Below are 18438 nucleotides of genomic sequence, written 5' to 3' on the forward strand. Positions count from 1 at the left end.
CCATGGCATCTCCAACTATCAGGGGAACTTGCCTGCATGCAGTGTGATTGTGACAAATCTATTACAGAGTGCTTTTCCTGGTAATGTACAGGTTAATAAAAGCTTCAATCAGACTTAGAACTTTTGCAACTTATAATGACAGATTTATTATAAATCATTCTTCCTGGCAATGCACAGGTTATTAAGAATTTATATTAGTGTAGGGACCCTTGAAACGTGGTCTGCCGTGAAGTTTGGCTCAAGGGCTTACAACAATTTGGCCAAAATGTTAAACTAAAAGACCATTTTATTTATTAGTTATTTATACATGTATATTTAGGCACTGTACCGTATATAAGTTTTTCTGGATGTGCACTGAGCTTTGTCTGTGTTTTATGTTATGTCTCTGGTTTTAAATATATATTGCCATGCTCAGTAGCACTCCTCTGTGAAACTTATATGCTTATATATATGTTGTGGGTATTTTGGGGGTTCAATTTGAGCTTGTAGGTGTTCTGTATGTTTTATAATTGCAGAAAGGCTCCAAATCGAATGTCCATAAACGTCCAGTACCAAACATAAAGTGACTATGTCACCTGCCCTACACGTTTCGTAGACGTTACTCTTCTTCCTCAGGGGCTACAAACAATGATATTAGGTGACATACTAATATATCCTAACCAATGCCAGCTCCCGGCATTTAGAACACATCAGCTGTCCCTTTAAGGTCACGGGCACACACGCGTGCGGGCGCACAGAGACATCCTGTGAAACCGGAGGAGGAAGTGAGGAGAGCGGCCACACGTGGTGCAGAGCTGTGGACCCCACTAACTAGCCTCCGCCACCGGCACTGTTCCGGTGAATACCTGAAGGGTGGTTTCGGACTTGAGTCGCGGCGGAGCAGAGATACAACTCTGCAAGGATACCATCTGCGCCAAGAGGACTCGTTCCTAACAACGCGTGTTTATGCCTTGCTGCTTGTATGTAGGGCTCCAATTTTTCTATCCCGGATGACCTGCGGTTTTTTGTATTTGTCAATACCATTTTATGGCATGGTTCAAAACTAAGGCTATCTCCCATTTTAATCTGTAAATGTTTCATAAGCCTGTAATATATATTATCTTTAACTGTGCATGCAATGACTTGTATATAATGTATACCCTGTTGATTTATGTAACTGTATTTGTAACCATGTATTATTTGTCTTAACTCTATGCCCAGGACATAATTGAAAACGAGAGGTAACTGTCAATGTATTACTTCCTGTTAAATATTTTATAAATAAATAAAAACAGGAATTTGATTATCCACCAAGCGGATAAAGGGAGAGTTACGGTACTATAGAACCGGCTGAATTATTTAAAAGAAGCTAACCGCCTCCTAGGGGATGATGTTTCATATCGCTGCCCAGATAAAGATCCAACGGCATCCTAACACTAAAGGAGTTTCACTACATATTTAATGCCCATCCCCGCATTCCGATTTTAAACCACATCCCAAAAATTCATAAAACCTTGAAGAACCCGCCGGGCTTTCCCATTGTGTCTGGAATTGGTTCTATGACCTCCAATTTATCACGTTATGTTGAAACCTTTTTAGCTCCCCTCACTTGTGCACTGCCTTCAAGTTTAAGAGACAGTAAGAATGTTTTAAACTCACTACAGACTATCGAATGGCACACACTTTATTTGGGTCTTGTTTGATGTAACTTCACTGTACACTTGCATACGTCACACACAAGGTATTGAAGCAGTAGCACATTTTCTTTATCACCAGGATCATTTAAACGACTTAAACAGAAATGTATAATTAACAGTAACACATTTATACTTAATCATATTTAATTTTTTTAAGGCAGGTATTATATCCAGACCAATGGGACGGCCATGGGTACACGCTTCTCCCCTAATTCTGCAGGATTGTTAATGGGTTTATGGGAGTGTGAGTATATATGGGAAGAACATAGATTTAGGAAGTATATCCAAAACTATCGAAGATATATTGATGACATTTTAGTCATCTGGTCAGGGTCCATAGAAGAGCTAGACGCATTCACTATATATTTGAATGATAATGATAAAAACATCATTCAAAGTGGAGAACAAAAAGGAATATTCATTTTTATTTTCAGACAGCCCCAAAACTCTTATTATTTATCATCTGCCCAAGATACATAAATCCCTCACAGCCATACCTGAGAGACCTGTTGTGTCAGGTATTGATTGATTCATTAACATCAAACCTGTCACAATATGTTGATTTTTTCTTACAGAATTTTTTTGGTTTATTACCTTCTTACATTAAATACAGGACACCGGAGCTTTGTTTATTTAAAGATTTGAAATGGAAGACAAGCTACAGATGGGCCACATTTGATGTACAGTACAGTCTCTATATACAAATATTCCCCATATGAAAGGTGTACAGTAGCTGCAATAGCACTGTATTTGATAAACGATCCTAAATTATATGTACAAAATGGGCATTTTATTCTGGAGTCAATTAGATTCATACTCTCACATCATTATTTTATATTTTTAACACAGTGTTTTATCCAAGTCTGTGGAACAGCAATGGGTACACACTTTGCTCCCAACTATGCAAACCTTTTTATTTTTATTTATTTATTTATAAAATGTTTTACCAGGAAGTAATACATTGAGAGTTACCTCTCGTTTTCAAGTATCTCCTGGGCTTAGAGTTAAGACAAATAATGCATGCTTACAAATACAGTTACATAAATGAACATGGTATACATTATATCAAATAATTTGCATGCACAGTTAAAGAAAACATATATGTTATAGGCTTATGAAACATTTACAGACCAGATTAAAATGTGAGACAGCCTTAGTTTTGAAAGAACTTAAACTGGTGGTGGATGTGACAGTCTCCGGTAGGTTGTTCCAGTTTTGGGGTGCACGGGAAGAGGAGGAGCGGCCGGAGAGGAGGAGCGGCCGGATACTTTGTTGAGCTTTGGGACTATGAACAATCTTTTGGAGTCTGATCTCAGATGATAAGTGCTGCATGTGGTAGGGGTGAGGAGCTTGTTCAGATAGATGGGTAGATTGCCCACAAAGTATTTGAAGGCAAGACAGGAAAGGTGAACTTTGCGCCTAGACTCGAGTGATGACCAATCTAATTCTTTATATGGGAGCTTGGGAGCAAGGCGTTTTTGGAACAACAACCCATTTGCAACTAAGATCATTACGTGGCACAGATTTATAGACAATATTTTATGTATTTGGGAGGGAGATGATGACTCCTTAAATGAATTCACTGTCTATTTAAATCAAAATGATTTTAACCTCACTTTCACGGCAGAAAGTGACAAGTTTAATATAACTTTTCTGGATTTACATTTGGTAGGTATGGAAGATAAAGTTTCTTCCAAGACTCTCTTCAAGAAGGTTGACACCAATAGCCAACTATTGGCTAGTAGTAACCATAAGAAAACATGGATTGAGTACATCCATATTGGCCAATTTATGTGTGTAAGACGTAATTGTATTGAAATTAAAGATTTTTAACAACAACCTGAGTAATTATTTAATACATTTATTCCGAGGGGCTACAATGGTGTCAACCTTCTTGAAGCATTAACAAAAGTAATTAATAATGATAGGTACTCAATTTTAAATAGCAAGAAAAACACTGAGAAAAATATGAACGAGTTAAACTCAGAGAATCAATTAATATCTGTTCCATTTGTTACTCATTTTAACGCAGTTAGTCATGAGATAAAAAATATTATTAATAAAAATTGGAATATTTTGATTAATAATCCGTTACTTGGTCCACAATTAGAGAAAAAAACGAGTTTATTTTCCGGAAAGCTAAAAATCTCAAGAACTGCGTGGCTCCTAGTGATATTGGGATGTTACTTACAAATAAAACCAACTAGTTAACACAGAAACCAGCTGGTAATTTTTGTTGCGGGAAGTGTAAAGCTTGTAAACTGCAGTATTAAGCAAAGATAGAAAAAGCTCCACCTTTGTAGTATACCTGTCAGAGTGTCCCTGTTTCAAACAATACATTGGACGGACCAAACGTAAACTTAAGGTCAGGATTTTAGAACATGCCAGAAATATAAGAATTGGGTATGATAAGCATAGTGTGTCAAGCCAGTTTAAAATGCATCATGATAGTAATCCATTCTTATTGAGCTATAAAAGTATTCAAATAGTAACACCTAATCGCAGAGGAGGTGATAGGCTGAAAGCTCACTCTAAGCAAGAGAGCTTTTGAATTTCCGGACTCCGGACTGAAGCACATCTCAGCGAGACGGGGACGGATCATCGTGGTTCTGCGTTGTCGGAACATAACTGGGAAGTGTATCTTACTGCCATTAGGAGAAGATTTATCCGCAGGAGACTTTACCGGCGATCGGCTTTTGCCGGCGATATATATGAGGAGTTCTGCTGAATGCTGTTTTTAGTAACATGTGCCAGAATTCATGTATTGCCCATATTTTTAAGTTTTGATGTACGTGCAAATTTGTCACCTTCACTTTATTTCAATGTAGCCATGCTGTAAAATGGTCTGCAGTTTCTTCTCCTGCTGGCAGTAAACCTGGTAAGTTACAGAGATGCCAGCAGTAATCATGGAGGTTTGCCCTCACACCCTGGTGAGGTGCCCTATGTATGGATGGGAGTGGCTACATACTCTGAGTCCACAGTTAGTGACATCAGAGATGTGCCTGCTTCCTAAGGTATATAAGGCACATCACTGTCCAAAGTTAGAGTGCGTGTTGTGTTGGAGAGTTTGGAGTACGTTAGAAATGTAGGGTCCACTAGTGCAGTAACTAGTGGCCCGTTTCTACATCAAGTAGTATCAAACCGATAAGACCACACTGTGTCCAGGGACCTCGCACAGGGGTGATCTCCCTGTGGGGAGAAGGGATCCCACTCCATTGGGAGGGCGTACCTTTTCAAGGGACAGTACGGAGAGATGTGCGGCTGAGCTGATTGCTGCAAGGGGCAGTCTGTCCATACCATCGTCAACAATAAAGATGCCCTGTTCAAAGATACCCCCACTGTGTGAGTGTGAATTTACTCTCCAGTGGGAGGCACCACCAAGAAGGAGTTCCTCATCAGGACCATCTCCCTGCGGACGCATAGATCCTGATGAGGTGGAGGCGCTGCACATGAAATAGGTAGGACTCGCACACACTACCTCAGCTGCCTGTCTGGTATGACAATCCCCAAATAACACCATGCGGGAGACTCAGGAGTCCTGTTGCCTACAGGTGCACCACCAGGCACGACCATGTAGTGGGGCTTGGTTAGACCACACGGGCCAATATGAGATTGGGTGGGTCAGACAGGAGGGAATACCCGTTACAACAATATAATTGAATAAACTACACTATGAGTTGTACGCTGTTTTTTCTCTCTTTTTTTTCACTAAGTGGAGAACATAACCCCAATACCATTAACTTCCTGCATCTCAATCTTGAAATTGTGGAGAACTGTCATTATGATAATTTTTTTCAAAAAGTTGGATGTGAACTCCTATTTAGAGTACAATAGTAATCACTCTTCTCAATGATTAAACAAGATACCCTATGGGCAATTTCTGAGATTCCGACGGAATTGTTCGGCTTTTTCAGATTTTGATTGTCAATCCGATATGTTAAAACAAAGATTTTTTGACAAAGGGTACAGCGAGAATCTAGTGGAGAAATCAATAACTAGAAGAAAAGCACGATATACGCTGTTAATACCTAGAGAAAAGGATACTCTCTCAAACATTCACAAAACACCTATGTTTATTGCCGACTTCTGTAAGCAGAAGCCCAAAATCAGGAAAATCATCAGAAAACACTGGGAGATTCTCAAAATGGGCCCCATATTAGGCCAAAGAATTCCAACTAAACCTAAAGTGGTTTTTAAAGGCCTACAATTTTGAAAAGCATTTTAGCACCCAGTGTTCATAAAAAACATAATGTGAATGATAAGTCACAATAAGGATTCTTGCGCTCCCGCAATTGGTGGTTAGGGGACATTCTTCATAGTGTATTTTATTATTGCATATATTTTGCATAGTGTTACATGATGCACAGATTAATTGCATCATGTACACACAATGCAATTGTGTGACATTTCATATACATTTGTTGAGCTGCTGATTTGTTGGCTTATATTTACAATAGATGCTGGATTAATTGTAACATGCAATGTGGTGATTTTAAGATTAAAAATTCATGTTTTGATTTATGCATGTTTTATGTGTTTCATAATGGGCAAATAATATATTATCCATATCTGGATAATAGTTATTTTGCACATTATTGTACTGTATGTGTTGGGGGGGAGAAAGGGGGTATTGGCCCCAAGGGTATGTGGGTAGGCCTCCCTTGTGGGTAGTGGGTGAGGGTGGTTAGGCCTCATGGGGTGGGGGGGTAGTAGGGGAGGGTATGCAGGCATCCCAAGCAATCAATTAATCCATTTCCTCAAACAATTAAAATACAATACAAATCAATACTACAATTCCCTATTCAATTACTAAAGCCAAACCATTGCCAAACAATTCTAATTTAAAGTAACCACCATCATTCTAATTTAACTACAAGAAAGAAGCCATTACAATTAACCTGTAACTAAATACAATTTACATTATTCACAACAATGACAAAATAAAGCTGCTAAATACATTAGCCATACATGAAAAGAACATAAAGCCTATAAAAGCCTATATTTATACAGTAGCCTATAAAAGCCTATGTCGCCTCATTTTGAAGCTAGTCACAGAGGAGGGAACATCTCCCCTCCTAAGAAGAGAAGATCCCTGCTATGTCAGTCTCTATCTTCTCCATGCACTTATCCATCTTTTCCATCTGCTTATCCATTTTCTCCATTCGTCGATCAATGTTTAGCATGGTCTCTAAAAGAAGATTTATCTTTACCAGCATAGAGTTCACAGGGATATTGACACTTAACCCCTTCAGCATGCGGTCTAACGAGCTGGATCTTGTGCATGGGGTGCTGTGGACATCTGGGTGGATGGGTGCTGAAGAGGATGAGATTGGGGATCTCTGGAGAGAAGCAGCAACGTCGTCGAAGAGGGATGGAGAAGTTGACCTGTGAATTTCCGGGAGAGAAGCGGCAGCGTCGTAGAAGAGCTATGGAGAATTTGACCTGTGGATTTCAGGGAGAGCAGCGGCAGTGTCGTCGAGGACTGATGGAGGAGGTGACCTGTGGGTTTCCGGGAGAGCAAAGGCAGTGTCGTCGTCAAGGAGTGATGGAGGAGGTGACCTGTGGGTTCGATGGGTTGGCTTCCATTTGTTTTGCTTTGTGTCTACATCAGTGAATTTCTTCTTGACATAATACAGCTTCTTAAAATCCTTAGCCTTTGGAGTCGTCAGAAGGTTTTCTTTATTAGCCTTAGCCTTTCGTTTTGGCCTTGGCTTGGAAACAGCTGCCGCCTTTTCGCTTTTTCTGCACAACAGGCACGGCAGAAGAGAGTAGGTTCTTGCATCCGTAGAATCGGGGTTGATCCATGGAAGCAGATGGCACAATGCAGTATCTGGACAAGGGCAAGTTCAGATACAGATCATTGAGTGGGAGGCTATGCAATGTGTGTCACCTTTTATGCATGGCGACGAGATGCAGGTGTTAAAAGTGGGCGTACTCTAATGTGAGTCATTAAAGTATAAATACACCATCCATTTTGTGGATTCACTGCACATTGAATTCACATCGACTAAACATCGTATATACATTCTTGTGCTTTAATTTCTTTCTACACTCAGCAATGCCTGTTTAAAAGATTTCTAAGGATCTCAGAGTGCCCTCTGCGTGAGGCGCGGGAGCGGCCCATGGTACCGGTAACTGCAAAGGGAGAGGGCAGACCGGGTTAGGCACACCGCAGGACAGCACTGGCTGATAGGGAGGGAGGGAAGATGCTTTACTGTGGGAATCTTAAGTTCATGTCACGCCTGTATGCCCGCAGACCTGGTAAGACCCCAGAACTGAGGTGGGAAGTGTATCACCACACACCCACAGCAGTGAGGGCGTGCCCGGAGTGTGGTATGGCGTTGTCGGGACTCTTGAGAGATGGTTAGATATACTTGCAACGCCTTGGGAGTACAGAGTAAGAGAAGTGGTGTCCGTGCGCCAATGTCCAGGGATCCAGAAGTCAGAGTAGTCAAGTTCGTAAGCCAAAGTCCAGGGATTAAAGAGTGCAGCAAGGTAGAGTTCGTAGATACACTGGCGACACACTTTATTCGAGCTCGGCTAGTCCCACGAATTCGGGTATACCCGGGTGTATTGAGGTTTGTGACTGTTTTCTGCCCGAGTGCATTGGGTTATTTTCCAGGCAGGGATTGAAGCATTTTATTCCCGCTGGCTGCAATACTGCACAGTATATATATATATACTGCATTACAATTCATGAATTTATGCCATCTGGTAGACACGCGAAGCATTGCAGCCTATTAAATCCTAATCATTATCATTTAACAGATCAGCCGCCCGTCAGCCAGGCATGAACCCAGGCTGGGAAGGCAAACGCAACGGGGCTTGTCAGAGGTGAGGAGCGGCGCATTCCAGGTATCTGCCAGGTACATACTGGGTATTTGCTCGAATAAAGTGTGTCGGTGCAGTAGGGTTCAATGACAACAGAGAGCAGGTTAGTCCAAAACAAAAAACAAGCCACGGTCAAACCAGGGAAATCCAGGAATAAGCAGGAGCAGGAACAAACTGAAACACAGAGGAGAACCAAGCATAGAACATCATACACAGGGGTAACAAGAACTATGCAGAGCAATGATAGAAAGGACAGACAGGGGTCATAAAGGAGGGAACACCAATGGGAGGAAGAGGAGGAGCAGAAGGTGAAGTGGGAGACAGCATGTAGAGGGAGAGGGGGTTGGCCCGGTATTAAAGGGGTTGCACCCCATATGGCCACCCCCTGACCTCACCAGGGAGGCAAGGGGTTAACTGGACTGTGGTCCAGAAAGGTGGCTTACACCTTGTCAGGTCAGGAAAATGTATGTTCCCCTGTTTCATTATAATCCTGTATTTTAAAGATGTTTTAAAGTGCATTTCTATATCTCCAGTTCTGGAGGTCGAAGAGAGTTGATATTTGGCCAATATGTGGAGTCACTGTAGGCATTATAAACTGGCAAATTTCAACCCCTGAACCCACCAGAATGGAACTTATTAATATGTGTAGATATTAAAGTGTATATGTATGGTATTGTGGATCTGTTCTGAAAATGCAGACTTCATCTGCTATGCTAATAAGTCATGAAGGGCAGCCGGAGGATTGAGCCTAAGCACTGTGATCAAAAGTTAACTGCCTGATTGTTTACACTAAGTACTAATCAACAGACCAAGTACTAATCAACAGACTGCCACTCTAATTGTTACCTGAGGGTGGAGAATCATCAAACTGGAGTGGTTTGTAAGTGTTATGTCTACACCTACAAACAATGCAGATACTTCATTTGGTAGACTGGTCGTTGCCCCTGATTTAATTATGGGGCTACCCATAGAGTCCAAGTACACATGAGCTAACTAGCTGGGGGGCATGTTTTAAGCTGTGTCTCCACGTTAGGGATTGGATACAGTTAATTGTTCATCAATAGTCTGTATTCAATATTAAGAATAGGGTTACACAGGTATATAAACTGTGTCAACCCTACAGTTTTTAGTTGTTCTTCTTCTGATACCATCTTGAATGTCACCGGATTGCTGGAGAATTGCTAGCTGATACTTCTCCATCCCCCAACCCTAAGTAAGTGTTACCTTTTTGCCTGTTAATTGTACTATATTGCTGTGTTCACCTTTTTTAAGGAATAAATATATTTTATTATATCTAAGCCTCGTTCAGTTCAACCCAGATATTTGGTGTTCATTATTTGGTATAAGTTACCGTGACAAGCTCTATAATTAACTGGTGGCAGCGGCGGGATTCAACTGGACCTATATTAGAGTGTACTGCGGGACCCTGTAATATAGTGGGAATTCGAGAGTAATTGCGAGTTCCTGGGACTAAAGATATTGAACACACAGTAGTGCAACAGTTAACACAAGTTGTAACACCACCTCACTGCTGCGACCGTGAACCATGAGCGAGGCTGGAGGCTCATCCAACATGAGGATCCGGGCTCAGCTGAAAGACAAGTGCCGTGAATATGGACTGCCCTATCAGTTCCAGGAGGTCGCAGACATGGTTGACGCAATCGGTGACTATGAAGCCCGGCTTGCAGAGCCTCAGGATACGGCTCAGCTTGCCCTTATACAGCCACCTGGCGATCAGGGAAGGAACCCAGTGCCGGGGAGGCGGAATCTTGGGGAGGGAACGAGTGCACCTCCCGGGAGCAGTGCAACAGGAGGGGTACTGGTTTCTGCGGCTACCAGTCCATTCACCCCTGAAATGTTGGCACTGATTACTGCGTGGGGTGACAGAGGGACACCGGAGGAGCGGCTGCAGTTTATCACTTTGGCAGTGAAGAGACCCGCTTATTGCCCCCCTGTTCAACCCAACATAGATGAACTCAAACTGGATCAGCACAGTCTCACCGGGTTCGTGAAAGGTACTGATCAGATCAACAGTTTTCTAAAGAACTTAAAGACACAGTGTCGCGCGGTACAAAGTGCTTCCCCAGCATAGGGTTGCACGTTTGGACCCCTTACTGTCCGGATTGGCTAAGCAGACAATGATGGCGCATCCAGATGAGTATGCTGATGACTATGACCACCTGAAAGAACTGTTATTGTTTCAGTACAGTTTTACCCCCGTAGCCTACCGGGGTAAATTTCAGCAGGAAGAGAGGCAGCCCCAGGAGTCCTATGTTACCTACGTGACCCGCATGGCTTTGTACGGGATATGCTGGTTGGAGGGCTATGAGGCACCTACTTACCAACGCCTGCTAGACCTCATCTTTCAGGAGCAGGTCATGCAGTAGTGCCCGCCGGCGGTGAGGGCTTGGGTGTACGACAAGATGCCCAAGACTTACCAGGAGGCGGCGAGGCTTGCAGATGACTATGTGGCCAGCCGAGCCCTGATGCTCGCCAAAGCAGTAGGCAAGGCGGCGGTGGCGGCGGCACCGGCCAAAAAGTCTGCCAATGCCCCCCCATGAACTCAGAGGCCGCCTGCGGGCAGCAGTCCACTGAAGGCCGGGGAGCCCTGGTACGAGCGCTGGTGCTACAACTGCAACCGCCCTGGTCACATCAGACCAGATTGCCCGGAACCCCTGCATTCTGGTGGACCCCATCAGGGGCAACACACCCCAGCTGCGATGCCGGTAACCTGCGTGCGGGTTGCTTCCACCAAAGACTCCGGACCGGCCATGGAACCAACGCCCAGCGAGACGTCCCATGCCACACCTGTCCCGGTTTCATCGGTGCCTACAGCCATTAGCGGAGGACATCTCAGCGAGGACCTGCAGCAGACGGACGGCCGTAGCAGACATCTCACCCCGGTCACAGTCGGTGACCGGCAAGCAGTCGGCTTGATGGATTCAGGAGCTGCAGTGACCCTGGTCCGACCTGATATGGTCCGGCCAGAGGAATTACTCCCAGGCCCTGGGATACAGATCACTGTGGCCGACGGAGAGCCACGTTTCCTGCAAGTGGCCAGAATCTTTTTGGATTGGGGGGAGGCCAGGGTATGCCGGAGGTGGGGGTTTTACCCGGTTTGGATGCTGATGTTCTTCTTGGCAACGATCTGGGACCGATGACCTGCACCTATGACCGAGTGCCCAAGCCCGCTGCAGTGGCGGCGGTTATCCGGAGCCAGACAGCGGCAATGGCGGCGGCGCCAGTCCCCCAGCCTTTGGGACCAATGTTAGCGGAGGGCGCAGAGGAGCCCGTGGAGGTAAGCCAGGATCATTTGCAACCACAGTATGACTTACTGTTTCCCCTCACCCTTCACCATTCTGGGGTGGCCAGAATTAGGAGCTCAGTTTAGGGAGGCAGTGAAGACAGACCCTACCCTGGCCAGCGTGAGACTTCGGGCATCCAAATCTCAGGCAGGGGAAGGCACTGAGCACTGCCTATGGTATAAGGGACTCCTGTATAGAGCAGAAGGGAACCCAGGGATAGAGGAGGGATTGACCGGTAAGCGACAGCTAGTACTGCCCCAGGGGTACCGACAGCAACTGTTACGGGTAGCTCACTCTATTCCGTTAGCGGGACATCAGGGGGTCAACAGAATGCGAGCCCAGTTATTACAGCGTTACTACTGGCCGGGGGCATCTCGAGATGTGGGCACGCTCTTGTGATGCCTGCCAGCGAGTGGTTAAGGCGGGCGACCGTGTGAAGGCACCCCTGAAACCCCTACCGATAATAGGGGAACCCTTCCAGAAAGTAGCGATGGATCTTGTAGGACCCCTTATGACTCCTAGCAGGTCAGGGATGTGCTACATTCTCACGGTGGTGGATTTTGCCACCCGGTATCTTGAGGCGGTAGCGCTGGGCAGCATAGATGCCAAAACAGTGGCAGCAGCTTTGCTGAAATGCTTTTCTAGGGTAGGTTTCCCTAGTGAGATCCTAACCGATCAAGGGTCGCAGTTCATGAGTGAACTGTTACATTGTCTCTGGGATGCATGCGGTGTACAGCACCGGCGCACTACCCCTTACCATCCCCAGACAAACAGATTATGTGAGAGGTTTAACGGTACCCTGAAGCAGATGCTTCGGACCTTTATAGAGGTGGAGGGGAAAGACTGGGAGATTCAGTTACAGCACTTGCTGTTTGCCTACTGAGAGGTACCGCAGGAATATACAGGCTTCTCCCCCTTCGAGCTACTATATGGCCGCAGGGTACGTGGACCTCTGGACCTATTCTGTGAGGGATGGGAAGGGGAGGCTACTGCTACTGATGCTTCAGTGATCCAGTATGTAGTAGATCTCCGAGACCAGTTAGAGATGCTCTTGGGGGTAGCCCAGGACCACCTCAGGGCCGCTCAGACCAAGCAAAAGCAATGGTATGACCGGCATGCCCTTAGTAGAGAATTCATCCCAGGACAGCAGGTGCTTGTTCTCAAACCCACTCGGGAGAACAAGTTGATGGCTGCCTGGTTGGGACCGTACCCGGTCATCTGAAAGGTAAATGAGTACAACTACGTTGTACAGGTAGAGCCTGAGAGGCACAAGACATATCACGTCAATATGCTGAAAGAATACAGAGCACCGAGTATGGGAGCAGTAATTGCCATTTGTTGCCCACTGCTGGAAGATCTGGCGAGCAATGCTCTGCCGGATCTCCTATGGGAGGCTAGGCAGGGAAACACTGTGGAGCAGGTAGAGATAGGGGCACAGTTGAGTGCTAGGCAGCAGGTAGAAGCCAGGGATATGCTTGCTAAGTTTAGGGCCCTCTTCACTGACATGCCAGGGACCACACATCTCACAAAACACCCAGTGCACACAGGGGATCTGCAGCCTCTGCAAAAGCACGCTTATAGAGTGTCAGCAGATGTCAAGACCAGTATGGAGAGGGCAATAGAGGAGATGCTGACCCTAGGGGTAATTACTCCATCCCAGAGTCCTTGGGCAAGCCCGGTAGTTCTAGTCCCAAGAAGGACAAGACCACCCGGTTTTGTGTGGACTACCGCTTGCTCAATGCTGGGACGGTGTCAGATGCCTAACCCATGCCCCGCTTGGATGAGTTACTAGATGAACTCGCGGGGGCAAGGTACAGTGGCGACACACTTTATTCTCGCTCGGCTAGTCCCGCGAATTTGGGTATACTCCGGTGTTTTGAGGTTTGTGATCGTTTTCTGCCGGAGAGTATAGCGTTATTTTCCAGGCAGGGATTGAAGCATTTTATTCCGGCTGGCTGCAATACTGCAATGCCGTGTAAAAACACATGGGGGCGCTTGCGAGCTGTTCTCTTTGAAGCCGTCCCCTATAATGAATTGTAATGCAGTATATATACTGTATATATATATATATATATATATATATATACTGTATAACAACAACCCCTATAACCCCTAACATACAGTACTGTACACATACAGTACTGTATATGCACATACATAAATGATACTATGGGCCGGCGGGGGCGAGATGTGTTTGCAGCAGAGAGATCCGCTGCTCTCTCTCTGCGCAAACATCGGCACATTAAAAATTATTTTAAATACATTTTTATTTATAGTGTAGATGTGCAGGGGGTCTCGGGAGCTGAACCGCTCTGGTTTCAGGTCCGGGGACCCCCTGCTTCCCGAGATACAGACCCCTTTATGAGGTGCCGGTATCCCTCTGCGTTTAAAGGTCCCGATCACGTGATCGCGGCCTGTTAAACCAAGCAGAGGGATACCGGCACCCCAAAAAGGGGCCTGTTTCTCGGGGAGCAGGGGGTCCCCGGACCTGAAACCAAAACGTTTCTGCTCCGGAGACCCTCTGCACATGTACAGTATAAATAAAACACATATATAAATAAACACTCGTTTTTTACCTTAGCGGCTATGCGCTATGGTAAAGAAGCAGCATTTCTGTTTTTTTAATAATATTGTCAGTGAGCAGGGGGTTCCCTGAGCCAGAAATCTAAACTCAGGGGGCCCCCTGCTCCTGCTCAATATTATTAAAAATACAGAAATGCTGCTTCATTACCATAGCGTATAGCCGCTAAGGCAATGAAGGGGTTAACCCACCGTGCCCACTTTATTGTGGGTAGCGGGGGTGGGTGAAGGGGGTATTTAACCCTTGGTGTGAGTTTAGGACTTGCGGGGGGTTGCGGGTGCACTTAACCCCTTCACGACCGTAGCAGTTAATACCGCTACGTTCATGAAGGGGTTAACCACTCCTGCGACCCGCCACCCCGCAAGACCAAAACAACCACCGTTGGGGCTAATGCCCCCTTCACCCACCCCCACTACCCACAATAAAAAATAATCACACACAGCATTCCCGCAAAACATAAATAAATAAATAAATAAATAAATACAAATAAATACAAATAAATACATTTGAAATATATTTTTATTCCTAGTGAAGATGTGCAGGGGGTCTCGGGAGCTGAACCGCGTTGGTTTCAGGACCGGGGACCCCCTGCCCTCCGAGATACAGACCCCTTTATGAGGTGCCGGTATCCCTCTGCGTTAGTGCCCCGATCACGTGACCGCAGCCTGTTAAACCAAGCAGAGGGATACCGGCACCCCCAAAAGGGGCCTGTATCTCGGGGGCAGGGGGTCCCCGGACCTGAAACCAAAACGTTTCTGCTCCGGAGACCCTCTGCACATATACAGTATGAATAAAACACATATAAATAAACACTCGTTCTTTACCTTAGCGGCTATGCGCTATGGTAAAGAAGCAGCATTTCTGTATTTTTAATAATATTTTACAGTGAGCAGGGGGTTCCCTGAGCCAGAAATCTAAACTCAGGGGGCCACCTGCTCCTGCACAATATTATTAAAAGTACAGAAATGCTGCTTCATTTCCATAGCGTATAGCCGCTAATGTAATGAAGGGGTTAAGGCATAATAAACAATTAATACATTCAATACATATTTTTAATGTCTGTGTTAAACCTCCCTGCCTTCACTGTAATCTATGTAAAAACCCCTCCCCCTATTCTCTCTTTTAAACTTCCCTGCAATCTATGTAAAACCCCCTCCCCTATTCTCTCTTTTAAACTTCCCTGCCTTCAATGTAATCTATGTAAAAAACCCTCCCCCTATTCTCTCTTTTAAACCTCCCTGCCTTCTCTCTAATCTATGTAAAACACCCTCCCCCTATCCCCCTACTGTGTGCGTTAAGCTTCCCTGCAATCTATGTAAAAAAACCTCCCCCTATTGTGTGTTAAATCTCCCTGGCCTGTGTTTCTGAGTGCAGTGTACTGTATGTAAATGTGGGGAGGGGGATCCCGTGTAAATAACCACACCCACCCCCGCTACCCACAATAAAAAAAATCACACACAGCATCCCCGCAACACATAAATAAATCTAAATAAATCTAAATAAATAAATAAATAAATAAATACAAATAAATACATTTGAAATACATTTTTATTCCTAGTGTAGATGTGCAGGGGGTCTCGGGAGCTGAACCGCGTTGGTTTCAGGTCGGGGGACCCCCTGCTCCCCGAGATAGAGACCCCTTTATGAGGTGCCGGTATCCCTCTGCGTTTTAAGGCCCCGATCACGTGACCGCGGCCTGTTAAACCAAGCAGAGGGATACCGGCACCCCCAAAAGGGGCCTGTATCTCGGGGGGTAGGGGGTCCCCGGACCTGAAACCAAAACGTTTCTGCTCCGGAGACCCTCTGCACATCTACACTGTGAGTAAAACAGACACATCATTAAAGAATCATTCTTTACCTTAGCGGCTATGTGCTATGGTAAAGAAGCAGCATTTCTGTATTTTTAATATTATTGTACAGTGAGCAGGGGGTTCCCTGAGCCAGAAATTAATACTCAGGGGGCCCCCTGCTCCTGCTCAATATTATTAAAAATACAGAAATGCTGCTTCATTACCATAGCGTATAGCCGCTAAGGTAATGAAGGGGTTAAGGCATAATAACCAATAAATACATTCAATACACTACCCACTACCCATGGCAACCTCCGCTGCTACTGCTGTACAGTAAAACAGAGAAAAAAATTAACACTTTCAAAGTAATGTCCCCTAACCCCTTAATCACCATAGCGGTTATTAACCGCTACAGTCATGAAGGGGTTAACCCACCCTCACCCACCACTCGGGACGCCTACTGTACATACCCTCCCACTCTAACCCCCCACCCCGTGAGGCCTAACCACCCTCAACCCTCACCCACTAACTACCCACAAGGGAGGCCTACCCACATACCGTTGGGGAACCCCCCCACCCCCCACCCCCCACCCCCAGTCCCCACAATCAAAACAATGCACAGCCCCACAATAAACAGCATTCTATTTATTAAATACATTACCCACCCCCTGTGCCCCCCTATAAATACAAGATTTATTCTTTTACATTCAGTGTCCATAACGCAGCCCCACGCTAGTCCCCGGTGGGCTGGCAGGGCACCTGGACAGACCTACAGTTTACCAGCAGCATTCCACAGGTTCTGGAGGCCTGCTGGTGGATCCTGCCAGCACCATGGCGCCCAGGTGGTCTCCTTGGGTCACCGTGAGCCACAATTGGGTCCCCACGGTAGGCCCAAGGATGTCTGGGAACCCCGGGTCAAACCCACAGGTGTCTGTGGGGCCTCGGGTGGTTCCCATGGGGGTCTGGGGAACTCACGGGTGCTCACTACGGGTCCGCGGTGCCCCCACAGAAGTGGGACCACACATCATCATCCCCGCACCTACGGGTCGGAGGTGCCCCCACAGAAGTGGGACCACACATCGTCATGCCCGCATGTGTCACCCGTGGAACCACCAGCCTGCTACCCTTTAGGATACCCGAGGATTCCCCGTGGGTGGTCTCCAGAGGTCCCACGCAAAACCACGGAATCAAACCCTGAATGTAAAAATAATAAACCAAAATAAACCTGGCCTATACATTCAATACATACACCCTCCCCCCCCCAACACCTACAGTACAATAATGTGCAAAATAACTATTATCCAGATATGGATAATAGATTATGTGCCCATTATTAAAAACATTAACTAGCATATTCAAATTAATAAAGTACTACTGACCTCATCAATACGAAGTGTCCATCGCCAGCGCCTTCCTTCTCTTGCCCACACAAGACATTGCCAATACCAAGCCAATACATTGCAAGTACATTCAGATATCAATTAACCCCTTAAACACCTTATCGGATAATAACCGCAAAGGTAATTAAGGGGTTAAGCCACATTGGCCCGATACCCACCCTTCACCCATGAATTTGTACTGTGGCTTCATCATGCAACTATATATATATATATATATATACTGTATATATATATATATATATATATATAGAGAGAGAGACAGAGAGAAAGAGAGAGAGAGAGATATATATACAGTATATATATATATATATATATATATATATATATATATATATATATATATATATATATATATATATATATATACACAAGTTATATACACACCCATGATAAACCAATATACAGTACAAATAAATGTAGAAGGGTTATCAAAAGCACTGTCCTACAACCAAACACTTCTCCATACAGTACATACACACTAAATTAAAATCAATTTCCTTTAATATTCATAACTCATCTCTCAATCTAAATCAGCACTAAACCTCTGAAAAGCCATTTAAACAACTTACATTCCAATATACTATAAATGATGCCTAAATATCTATGCACCATATACATTCTGCAAATTAATCAACCAAGTAAATAAAAATCAATTAGCAATCATTATTTACATCCCTAAACAATTCACACTCAATCACGAACAATGAAACCATTAACAGATTCACGCCTAGAGCAGAACAATTAAGCCTTTGAAAAAATATAAGTACGACAAAAATACAACCAAGGCTATCTATCCCTGACCTTCCTCAAACACACAATAAAATACCAAGGAATACATCTACTGTATCTAATTTT

The sequence above is a fragment of the Ascaphus truei genome, chromosome 4 (assembly GCF_040206685.1).
Source record: "Ascaphus truei isolate aAscTru1 chromosome 4, aAscTru1.hap1, whole genome shotgun sequence".
In the NCBI taxonomy this organism is placed as follows: Eukaryota; Metazoa; Chordata; class Amphibia; order Anura; family Ascaphidae; genus Ascaphus; species Ascaphus truei.